The following is a 10,000-nucleotide window of genomic DNA, read 5'->3' as shown; positions in this document are numbered from 1 at the left end:
ACACTCTCTCAATCACATCCTTTCTGCACACACACCCTTTATTTTTTAAACCCCTCACCACCATTTGTAAATCAAAATCCCCCCCACAGTTCAGTAAATCCCTTATTCTAATATATCCCGCTTTCGACATAGCTTCACACTTAATTACCCTCTCCCCATTTTTAAAATACGGGCTCGAGAGGAAGGGCAGTCGTAGCACTGACCCTCTCGTTCCGCACTCTGGTACAGTCCAGGATGAAACCTGATACCACGCACTGAGTACTTCCTGGAAAAACCGTGGCAAGTGTTTAAATGAATCCGGGTTATTGATCTGGTACAGGTTGTCCTCGTTGTAGAGTCCAAAACTGCACAGATATTGTTTGAAGTGGTTTTTCCAAACTACGTTCCGGTTCTGGTCCATAAATTTGCCTATCAATTTGACTCTTAGTGCTACTTTTTTTGTAAGTAAATCAATCAAAGCTAGCCCCCCCTGATCTTTAGCCCCTATTATTGTTTTGTGAGCTATACTCGCTGCTTTGTTTTTCCAAATAAAGTCCCTAATGGTCTTTGAAATCACCTTAAAGGCCCAGTCCGGAAGCGTACAAGTACTCAGCGCATGATTCACTTTGGACAACACGAGAGCATTTGTTACGGCTACCCTTCCTCTCAACAATAGACCCCTCGCTTTCCACAAATTCAATGTTTTTTTAATTTTACCCACCACCTCTTTCCATGTTACATCATCACATTCATTCTCATTTTTCCCCATATTCACTCCCAACACTTTTCTTCTCTCACACACCGTTTTAAATCCCCACTTATTAACTAGATTGGATTCCTTACCTAGTAACATAATTTCTGACTTATTTTCATTTACTTTTGCCCCAGATGCTCTTTCATAAGTTTGTACATGTTTTAATATCAATTCTATATCCTCCTCTCCTTTTACCATTATATTCACGTCATCTGCATACTGTATTATTTTTACGTTTTCCTTACCTATACCTTTTATGTTTACGTCTTCCGATATCAGTGCTGCCAGCGGCTCTGCTACCAAGCTGTACAACAGCGCTGACATCGGACATCCTTGTCTCACTGACCTTGATATTTTAAAAGAATCAGTTAGTTCCCCGTTACATTTTATCTTGCTTTCCGCTCCTGTATACAACATATTTATCCATTCTCTCATTCTCTCCCCGAATCCAAACTTCTCTAACACCTTCCCCATGAACCCGTGATCTACTCTGTCAAAAGCTTTATTTAAATCAATCCCTAGCCATATTCCCCCCTCCCCTTCCATATCCCTGACCGTCTGTTTTATTGAAATGATTGAGTCTGCTATGTCTCTGTTTGGTATACTGTATGATTGTGTTTGTTCTATGATTGTTCCTATTACCTCCCTGATTCTATTGGCTATTGTTTTCGCTATGATTTTGTAGTCTGTGTTGAGTAGGCTGATTGGTCTGTAGTTGTCCAGATTTTTATTGTCCCCCTTGTTTTTGTAAAAAATAGTAACCACCCCTTCCCCTAAACTTTTTGGTATATGTTTCACTTTTTCCATATATTTACTCAATTTGTTCACCAAGGGCACCAGCTGCTCTTTGAAAGCTTGGTAGAATTCCGCAGTTAGGCCATCGCTCCCAGGACTTTTGTTTTTGTTTAACCCCTCTAAAGCACTTCTGATTTCTCCCTCTGTAAACTCACAATCACACCACATTTTATCGTCCTCGCTTAGTTTTTTCTTTAAGGCACCCAAAGCTCTGTTCACACTCACGCTATCACACTCCTGTCTCGAAAAAAGGCTTTCATAATAGCCCTTTACTATTTCTAAAATTCCCTTCTTATCTGTCACACTTTTACCTGCTTCATTTAATAATTCGTTTATTTCTGTTCTTTTTTGTTTTTGTTTTTCCAGACCTAAAAAAAAGGCTGTACTCCTCTCCCCCTCATACATATATTGTATTTTACTCCTAATGGCTGCACCCCTACTCTTTTTAAGTTCAATCACTCCCAACTGTTCTTTTAAATGTATGTATTTTTCGACATCTACATTATCTACACTGTCAAGCGATGCTATTTCCTCACTTAGTTGTTTTCTCAAATTCTCTTCCTTTCTATTTTCTCTCCACTTTTTCTCTTTACTATAATTGATACACTTTTTTTTAATTCTGACTTTTACACTATCCCACCACACATTCATATCTTCACTCTCATTCCACTCATATCCCACATCATTCAACAATCTTTCCATACTTTTCACAAACATTCCATCATCCAGCAAGCTTGCATTAAAGCACCATATCCCTCCTTTACGTACATTCGTTTCTTTTCTAAACGTGATTTCTATTCCAGCGTGATCGCTCCACATATTAGTTTTATATTCAACTTCTTTAATCCACCTCACTACCTCGCATGTCACCAAAGCATAATCTATTCTAGATTGTTTTAATCTATTCAGTACAATTTGTCTCCTGGAGAACACCCTCTCCCATGGATGTAGCAATCTCCAAATATCAATGCATTGTTTCGTTATCATTATATCTTTAAGTGTCCCCCTGCTCACATCCCCCTTAAACACATTATTTTTTGACACATCGGTGGGTGTCATCGCCACATTAAAGTCACCGATTATTATACAATTCCTTTCCCACCATTTGCTTATTGCAATGAAGAATGTTTTCCTTTCTTTTTCTCCATTCGGTGCATATATATTTATGATTCTTATATTTTTCGTTTCATACACACAGTCTATTACTATTATTCTTCCTTCTTTGTCTCCATAAACCAAATTTACCCCTGTTACCCGACCCGTTTTGACTAAAACCGCCACTCCTCTCGCCCTCGACGTGCCATTGGAGCAGAAAATATGGCCCACAAAGTCTTTTTTTATGTCTTCCACCAGGGAATCATCCCACCTGGTCTCCTGCAGGCACAAAACGTCATTCTGCAAGGAAAGAATCGCATGTCTTTTTTCTTTGTTCCTTAGTCCATTCACGTTTATCGAAAATAAATTAAAGGCCATTATCATAAAAATAAAAACAAAAAAAACGGATTTACAGGGGTTATTGTCAGTCATTATTTGTCCTTACATTTCAATTTTTTCACCAACTTTTTTCGTTGTCCAAGACTTAGTCTTTTTTGCGCACTCGCCAGTTCACTCACATCCATTTCGCTGTCCGTTTCATTGGGACTGGTGCTTTTACCCGTATTATTTAGCGTGATTTTTCTCCCTCCCGCCTGTCCAACACCACTCTCAGGCATCTCCCTCCCCTCTGTGCTCATGCTTACCCCCGGGTCTTCTGCCACGTCCCTTCCGTCTCCTTTTTTCCCTCTCTCGCTCGTTTTTCGCTGCTTCTGCTGTCCTCCCTCTCCAGCCAGCTCCGGCGTCTCCAGCTCGCACTCTGACGCCCGTTCTCCTCCGCTCTCTCCGCTCTGCTCCATTTCTCCGTCACTGTTCTCGTCTTCTCTGATCTCCTTCCTGCTTGCTCCGATCACCTCCTTCTCCTCCGCCTCCTCCTCGTACACCTCCTCCGCCTCGTCTTCATCCTCGTACACATCCTCCACCTCGTTCTTGCTTTCCTCTCCGTTCACACACTCACATTCATTTTCTCTTTTTTTACAGTTTGTGCATTTTGTGCTGTTCGCGCTGCACTCTCGCGCAAAGTGTCCCTGCACCCCACAGTTGTGGCACATAAATTCTGGACACTCTCTCAGGATGTGTCCCGGCTGGATGCACATCCTGCACACTTTTTGTTGTCTATCATGTATTACTCTAAAGTATTCGTTCCCCATCACAGTGTTAAACTTTGTGGAGTAAGGGAGTGACTGTACCTGGTCATTAAATCTGACCCGGACAAACCTCGTTCCGTCAGCTATCATTGTTCCAGGCCACATTCTGCGTTTTATTGGTGATGTCGGTTTCACTCCCCATCCCGTCAGCTTCCAAACTATTTCTTCATCTGTGATATACGCTGGCAGGTTTAAAAAAGACACCACCAGCTCATCATTATTTAGTTCTCTCGCCACGACTCTGGTCTCTCCGATTTTAAATCCATCCAGCAGCCTTTCCTTTCCTTTAATGTTGCTCACCGTCACCTCCAGTTTTTCAGGTCCCAGGGTTCTGCACGCCAGCAGGCCCCCACAGATCATTTTTATGTTGCTCATGACGTGATTTAGAGGAACTTTGTCTCCCACCATTTCAATGTTTAGTGTTAGTTTTCTCTCAAAAGACACTTTTGCTTCCTCTTTTTCTGCTCTCTCGCCACCTCTCCCATTCTCTGCATGCGGAGCAATCAGCCCGCCGCTCCTCTCTCTTCCTCTCTCTCCGTCATCCATTCCGTTCCCTGTTTCATTTGCCGTTTTCATCCGTCCTTTTTGTCCGTCGTTCTTCTCGTTGTCGTTTAATCCATTCCTTTGTTTCAGTGCCATGTTTGTTTGTTCACGTTGTTGTCCGTTCTCTTTTCCTTTTTCCATCTCTCCAGTCCGTGGTCCTGTCATCTTTGTGATCCGTCCGTGTGAGTTTGCTCGCGACATACGAGCAAACATTCACAAAAAAACAAAAATTCTTCACAAAATTGTGGAAAAAAAACAGGAAAAAAAGATGAAAAGAAAAACGATCCCCCTAACAGTCAGTGACTGCTGGGGGACATTCACTCACAATCTGAGGTATTTAAATAAATCCAAAACGCATCCAAAAAACAAACAAATTAGTCCAGCTGTCCTGCTCAGTACTGACACGTCAGCTCTCCTTCAGCACCACACAAACTCTGACAGCAAAAGGGGCGTGTTCAGGGTGGTATGGCCGTAAGCTGTTATTGTGTGCAGAAAGGGGCCTTTTAAAGATGTCATGCCCTTGATTCTGGCTGAATTTTTGGACATGTGAATATGTCTCTATATGATAAAAAAAAAACATATGATCAAAAAAATGAAAAAGCTTACAGCACCTGGTATTCCCAGGCGGTCTCCCATCCAAGTACTAAACAGGCCCTACCCTGCTTAGCTTCCGAGATCGGACGAGATCAGGAGTGTTCAGGGTGGTATGGCCATAAGCCATTATTGTGTGCAGACAGGGGCCTTTTAAAGATGTCATGCCCTTGATTCTGGCTGAATTTTTGGACATGTGAATATGTCTCTATATGATAAAAAAAAACATATGATCAAAAAAATGAAAACGCTTACAGCACCTGGTATTCCCAGGCGGTCTCCCATCCAAGTACTAACCAGGCCTGACCTTGCTTAGCTTCCGAGATCGGGCGTGTTCAGGGTGGTATGGCCGTAAGCCATTATTGTGTGCAGACAGGGGCCTTTTAAAGATGTCATGCCCTTGATTCTGGCTGAATTTTTGGACATGTGAATATGTCTCTATATGATAAAAAAAAACATATCATCAAAAAAATGAAAAAGCTTACAGCACCTGGTTTTCCCAGGCGGTCTCCCATCCAAGCACTAACCAGGCCCGACCCTGCTTAGCTTCCGAGATCGGACGAGATCGGGCGTGTTCAGGGTGGTATGGCCATAAGCCATTATTGTGTGCAGAAAGGGGCCTTTTAAAGATGTCATGCCCTTGATTCTGGCTGAATTTTTGGACATGTGAATATGTCTCTATATGAAAAAAAAAAAACATATGATCAAAAAAATGAAAAAGCTTATAGCACCTGGTATTCCCAGGCGGTCTCCCATCCAAGTACTAACCAGGCCCGACCCTGCTTAGCTTCCGAGATCGGACGAGATCGGGCGTGTTCAGGGTGGTATGGCCATAAGTCATTATTGCGTGAAGAAAGGGGCCTTTTAAAGATGTCATGCCCTTGATTCTGGCTGAATTTTTGGACATGTGAATATGTCTCTATATGATAAAAAAAAAACATATGATCAAAAAAATGAAAAAGCTTACAGCACCTGGTATTCCCAGGCGGTCTCCCATCCAAGTACTAAACAGGCCCTACCCTGCTTAGCTTCCGAGATCGGACGAGATCAGGAGTGTTCAGGGTGGTATGGCCATAAGCCATTATTGTGTGCAGACAGGGGCCTTTTAAAGATGTCATGCCCTTGATTCTGGCTGAATTTTTGGACATGTGAATATGTCTCTATATGATAAAAAAAAACATATGATCAAAAAAATGAAAACGCTTACAGCACCTGGTATTCCCAGGCGGTCTCCCATCCAAGTACTAACCAGGCCTGACCTTGCTTAGCTTCCGAGATCGGGCGTGTTCAGGGTGGTATGGCCGTAAGCCATTATTGTGTGCAGACAGGGGCCTTTTAAAGATGTCATGCCCTTGATTCTGGCTGAATTTTTGGACATGTGAATATGTCTCTATATGAAAAAAAAAAAACATATGATCAAAAAAATGAAAAAGCTTACAGCACCTGGTATTCCCAGGCGGTCTCCCATCCAAGTACTAACCAGGCCCGACCCTGCTTAGCTTCCGAGATCGGACGAGATCGGGCGTGTTCAGGGTGGTATGGCCATAAGTCATTATTGTGTGAAGAAAGGGGCCTTTTAAAGATGTCATGCCCTTGATTCTGGCTGAATTTTTGGACATGTGAATATGTCTCTATATGAAAAAAAAAAAACATATGATCAAAAAAATGAAAAAGCTTACAGCACCTGGTATTCCCAGGCGGTCTCCCATCCAAGTACTAACCAGGCCTGACCTTGCTTAGCTTCCGAGATCGGGCGTGTTCAGGGTTGTATGGCCGTAAGCCATTATTGTGTGCAGACAGGGGCCTTTTAAAGATGTCATGCCCTTGATTCTGGCTGAATTTTTGGACATGTGAATATGTCTCTATATGATAAAAAAAACATATGATCAAAAAAAATGAAAAAGCTTACAGCACCTGGTATTCCCAGGCGGTCTCCCATCCAAGTACTAACCAGGCCCGACCCTGCTTAGCTTCTGAGATCGGGCGTGTTCAGGGTGGTTTGGCCGTAAGCCATTATTGTATGCAGAAAGGCGCCTTTTAAAGATGTCATGCCCTTGATTCTGGCTGAATTTTTGGACATGTGAATATGTCTCTATATGATAAAAAAAAAACATATGATCAAAAAAATGAAAAAACTTACAGCACCTGGTATTCCCAGGCGGTCTCCCATCCAAGTACTAACCAGGCCCTACCCGGCTTAGCTTCCGAGATCGGACGAGATCAGGCGTGTTCAGGGTGGTATGGCTGTAAGACATTATTGTGTGCAGAGAGGGGCCTTTTAAAGATGTCATGCCCTTGATTCTGGCTGAATTTTTGGACATGTGAATATGTCTCTATATGATAAAAAAAACATATGATCAAAAAAAATGAAAAAGCTTACAGCACCTGGTATTCCCAGGAGGTCTCCCATCCAAGTACTAACCAGGCCCGACCCTGCTTAGCTTCCGAGATCAGACGAGATCGGGCGTGTTCAGGGTGGTATGGCCGTAAGCCATTATTGCGTGCAGATAGGGGCCTCTTAAAGATGTCATGCCCTTGATTCTGGCTGAATTTGTGGACATGTGAATATGTCTCTCTATGATAAAAAAAACATATGATCAAAAAAATTAAAAAAGCTTACAGCATCTGGTATTCCCAGGCGGTCTCCCATTCAAGTACTAACCAGGCCCGACCCTGCTTAGCTTCCGAGATGGGACGAGATCGGGCGTGTTAAGGGTGGTATGGCCGTAAGCCATTATTGTGTGCAGACAGGGGCCTTTTAAAGATGTTATGCCCTTGATTCTGGCTGAATTTTTGGACATGTGAATATGTCTCTATATGATAAAAAAAAAAAACATATGATCAAAAAAATGAAAAAGCTTACAGCGTCTGGTATTCCCAGGCGGTCTCCCATCCAAGTACTAACCAGGCACGACCCTACTTAGTTTCCGAGATCGGACGAGATCGGGCGTGTTAAGGGTGGTATGGCCGTAAGCTGTTATTGTGTGCAGAAAGGAGCCTTTTAAAGATGTCATGCCCTTGATTCTGGCTGAATTTTTGGACATGTGAATATGTCTCTATATGATAAAAAAAAAACATATGATCAAAAAAATGAAAACGCTTACAGCACCTGGTATTCCAAGGTGGTCTCCCATCCAAGTACTAACCAGGCCCGACCCTGCTTAGCTTCCGAGATCGGACGAGATCGGGCGTGTTCAGGGTGTTATGGCCGTAAGCCATTATTGTGTGCAGACAGGGGCCTTTTAAAGATGTCATGCCCTTGATTCTGGCTGAATTTGTGGACATGTGAATATGTCTCTCTATGATAAAAAAAACATATGATCAAAAAAATAAGAAAAGCTTACAGCATCTGGTATTCCCAGGCGGTCTCCCATCCAAGTATTAACCAGGCCCGACCCTGCTTAGCTTCCGAGATGGGACGAGATCGGGCGTGTTAAGGGTGGTATTCCCGTAAGCCATTATTGTGTGCAGACAGGGGCCTTTTAAAGATGTTATGCCCTTGATTCTGGCTGAATTTTTGGACATGTGAATATGTCTCTATATGATAAAAAAAAAAACATATGATAAAAAAAATGAAAAAGCTTACAGCACCTGGTATTCCCAGGCGGTCTGCCATCGAAGTACTAACCTGGCCCGAACCTGCTTAGCTTCAGAGATCGGACGAGATCAGGCGTGTTCAGGGTGGTATGGCCGTAAGCTGTTATTGTGTGCAGACAGGGGCCTTTTAAAGATCTCATGCCCTTGATTCTGGCTGAATTTTTGGACATGTGAATATGTCTCTATATGATAAAAAAAGAACATATGATCAAAAAAAATGAAAAAGCTTACAGCACCTGGTATTCCCAGGCGGTCTCCCATCCAAGTACTAACCAGGCCAGATGCTGCTTAGCTTCCGAGATCAGACAAGTTCAGGGTGGTATGTCCTTAAGCCATTATTGTGTGCAGAAAGGGGCCTTTTAAAGATGTCATGCCCTTGATTCTGGCTGAATTTTTTGACATGTGAATATGTCTCTATATGATAAAAAAAAAACATATGATCAAAAAAATGAAAAAACTTACAGCACCTGGTATTCCCAGGCGGTCTCCCATCCAAGTACTAACCAGGCCCTACCCTGCTTAGCTTCCGAGATCGGACGAGATCAGGCGTGTTCAGGGTGGTATGGCCGTAAGCCATTATTGTGTGCAGACAGGGGCCTTTTAAAGATGTCATGCCCTTGATTCTGGCTGAATTTTTGGACATGTGAATATGTCTCTCTATGATAAAAAAAAACATATGATCAAAAAAATGAAAAAGCTTACAGCACCTGGTATTCCTAGGCGGTCTCCCATCCAAGTATTAACCAGGCCCGACCCTGCTTTGCTTCTGAGATCGGGCGTGTTCAGGGTGGTATGGACGTAAGGCATTATTGTGTGCAGAAAGGGGCCTTTTAAAGATATCATGCCCTTGATTCTGGCTGAATTTTTGGACATGTGAATATGTCTCTATATGATAAAAAAAAACATGATCAAAAAAATGAAAAAGCTTACAGCACCTGGTATTCCCAGGCGGTCTCCCATCCAAGTACTAACCAGGCCCGACCCTGCTTAGCTTCCAAGATCGGACGAGTTCAGGGTGGTTTGGCCGTAAGCCATTATTGTGTGCAGAAAGGGGCCTTTTAAAGATGTCATGCCCTTGATTCTGGCTGAATTTTTGGACATGTGAATATGTCTCTATATGATAAAAAAAAAACATATGATCAAAAAAATGAAAAAGCTTACAGCACCTGGTATTCCTAGGCGGTCTCCCATCCAAGTATTAACCAGGCCCGACCCTGCTTTGCTTCTGAGATCGGACGAGTTCAGGGTGGTATGGACGTAAGGCATTACTGTGTGCAGAAAGGGGCCTTTTAAAGATATCATGCCCTTGATTCTGGCTGAATTTTTGGACATGTGAATATGTCTCTATATGATAAAAAAAAAACATATGATCAAAAAAATGAAAAAACTCACAGCACCTGGTATTCCCAGGCGGTCTCCCATCCAAGTCCTAACCAGGTCCTACCCTGCTTAGCTTCCGAGATCGGACTAGATCAGGCGTGTTCAGGGTGGTATGGCCGTA

The 10,000-nt window shown here is 42.8% G+C and overlaps 12 non-coding genes and 9 pseudogenes across 12 annotated transcripts in view; all 21 read right to left on the bottom strand.

The window, feature by feature from the left end:
- Positions 1 to 4,910: 4,910 nt before the first annotated feature.
- Positions 4,911 to 5,029, bottom strand: LOC132960332 (5S ribosomal RNA). The gene has a single exon (XR_009667271.1). It is a non-coding gene; the product is annotated as a 5S ribosomal RNA (ribosomal RNA).
- A 121-nt stretch (positions 5,030 to 5,150) lies between these two features.
- On the bottom strand, positions 5,151 to 5,259 carry LOC132960494 (5S ribosomal RNA; annotated as a pseudogene).
- A 121-nt stretch (positions 5,260 to 5,380) lies between these two features.
- On the bottom strand, positions 5,381 to 5,499 carry LOC132960338 (5S ribosomal RNA). Its single transcript, XR_009667277.1, has one exon. It is a non-coding gene; the product is annotated as a 5S ribosomal RNA (ribosomal RNA).
- A 122-nt stretch (positions 5,500 to 5,621) lies between these two features.
- Positions 5,622 to 5,740, bottom strand: LOC132960614 (5S ribosomal RNA). Its single transcript, XR_009667406.1, has one exon. It is a non-coding gene; the product is annotated as a 5S ribosomal RNA (ribosomal RNA).
- Positions 5,741 to 5,862: 122 nt separating this feature from the next.
- LOC132960331 (5S ribosomal RNA) lies at positions 5,863 to 5,981 on the bottom strand. Its single transcript, XR_009667270.1, has one exon. It is a non-coding gene; the product is annotated as a 5S ribosomal RNA (ribosomal RNA).
- Positions 5,982 to 6,102: 121 nt separating this feature from the next.
- Positions 6,103 to 6,211, bottom strand: LOC132960492 (5S ribosomal RNA; annotated as a pseudogene).
- A 122-nt stretch (positions 6,212 to 6,333) lies between these two features.
- Positions 6,334 to 6,452, bottom strand: LOC132960613 (5S ribosomal RNA). Its single transcript, XR_009667405.1, has one exon. It is a non-coding gene; the product is annotated as a 5S ribosomal RNA (ribosomal RNA).
- Positions 6,453 to 6,574: 122 nt separating this feature from the next.
- Positions 6,575 to 6,683, bottom strand: LOC132960489 (5S ribosomal RNA; annotated as a pseudogene).
- A 121-nt stretch (positions 6,684 to 6,804) lies between these two features.
- On the bottom strand, positions 6,805 to 6,913 carry LOC132960474 (5S ribosomal RNA; annotated as a pseudogene).
- A 122-nt stretch (positions 6,914 to 7,035) lies between these two features.
- Positions 7,036 to 7,154, bottom strand: LOC132960364 (5S ribosomal RNA). Its single transcript, XR_009667301.1, has one exon. It is a non-coding gene; the product is annotated as a 5S ribosomal RNA (ribosomal RNA).
- A 121-nt stretch (positions 7,155 to 7,275) lies between these two features.
- LOC132960616 (5S ribosomal RNA) lies at positions 7,276 to 7,394 on the bottom strand. The gene has a single exon (XR_009667408.1). It is a non-coding gene; the product is annotated as a 5S ribosomal RNA (ribosomal RNA).
- Positions 7,395 to 7,515: 121 nt separating this feature from the next.
- Positions 7,516 to 7,634, bottom strand: LOC132960423 (5S ribosomal RNA). Its single transcript, XR_009667358.1, has one exon. It is a non-coding gene; the product is annotated as a 5S ribosomal RNA (ribosomal RNA).
- Positions 7,635 to 7,758: 124 nt separating this feature from the next.
- On the bottom strand, positions 7,759 to 7,877 carry LOC132960452 (5S ribosomal RNA; annotated as a pseudogene).
- A 122-nt stretch (positions 7,878 to 7,999) lies between these two features.
- LOC132960376 (5S ribosomal RNA) lies at positions 8,000 to 8,118 on the bottom strand. Its single transcript, XR_009667313.1, has one exon. It is a non-coding gene; the product is annotated as a 5S ribosomal RNA (ribosomal RNA).
- A 121-nt stretch (positions 8,119 to 8,239) lies between these two features.
- On the bottom strand, positions 8,240 to 8,358 carry LOC132960490 (5S ribosomal RNA; annotated as a pseudogene).
- Positions 8,359 to 8,481: 123 nt separating this feature from the next.
- On the bottom strand, positions 8,482 to 8,600 carry LOC132960404 (5S ribosomal RNA). The gene has a single exon (XR_009667340.1). It is a non-coding gene; the product is annotated as a 5S ribosomal RNA (ribosomal RNA).
- A 354-nt stretch (positions 8,601 to 8,954) lies between these two features.
- Positions 8,955 to 9,073, bottom strand: LOC132960610 (5S ribosomal RNA). The gene has a single exon (XR_009667402.1). It is a non-coding gene; the product is annotated as a 5S ribosomal RNA (ribosomal RNA).
- Positions 9,074 to 9,194: 121 nt separating this feature from the next.
- On the bottom strand, positions 9,195 to 9,303 carry LOC132960576 (5S ribosomal RNA; annotated as a pseudogene).
- Positions 9,304 to 9,422: 119 nt separating this feature from the next.
- On the bottom strand, positions 9,423 to 9,531 carry LOC132960510 (5S ribosomal RNA; annotated as a pseudogene).
- Positions 9,532 to 9,653: 122 nt separating this feature from the next.
- LOC132960597 (5S ribosomal RNA) lies at positions 9,654 to 9,762 on the bottom strand (annotated as a pseudogene).
- A 122-nt stretch (positions 9,763 to 9,884) lies between these two features.
- The window catches only part of LOC132960443 (5S ribosomal RNA), a 119-nt gene continuing 3 nt past the window's right edge, over positions 9,885 to 10,000 (bottom strand). The window contains exon 1 of the ribosomal RNA XR_009667374.1: positions 9,885 to 10,000. This exon is cut by the window's right edge and continues 3 nt beyond it. This is a non-coding gene — a ribosomal RNA (5S ribosomal RNA).

Source organism: Labrus mixtus, unplaced genomic scaffold (assembly GCF_963584025.1).
Source record: "Labrus mixtus unplaced genomic scaffold, fLabMix1.1 SCAFFOLD_105, whole genome shotgun sequence".
NCBI lineage: Eukaryota > Metazoa > Chordata > Actinopteri > Labriformes > Labridae > Labrus > Labrus mixtus.
Note: the sequence above shows the minus strand (reverse complement) of the source record. Positions and strands in the feature narration are given on the sequence as shown.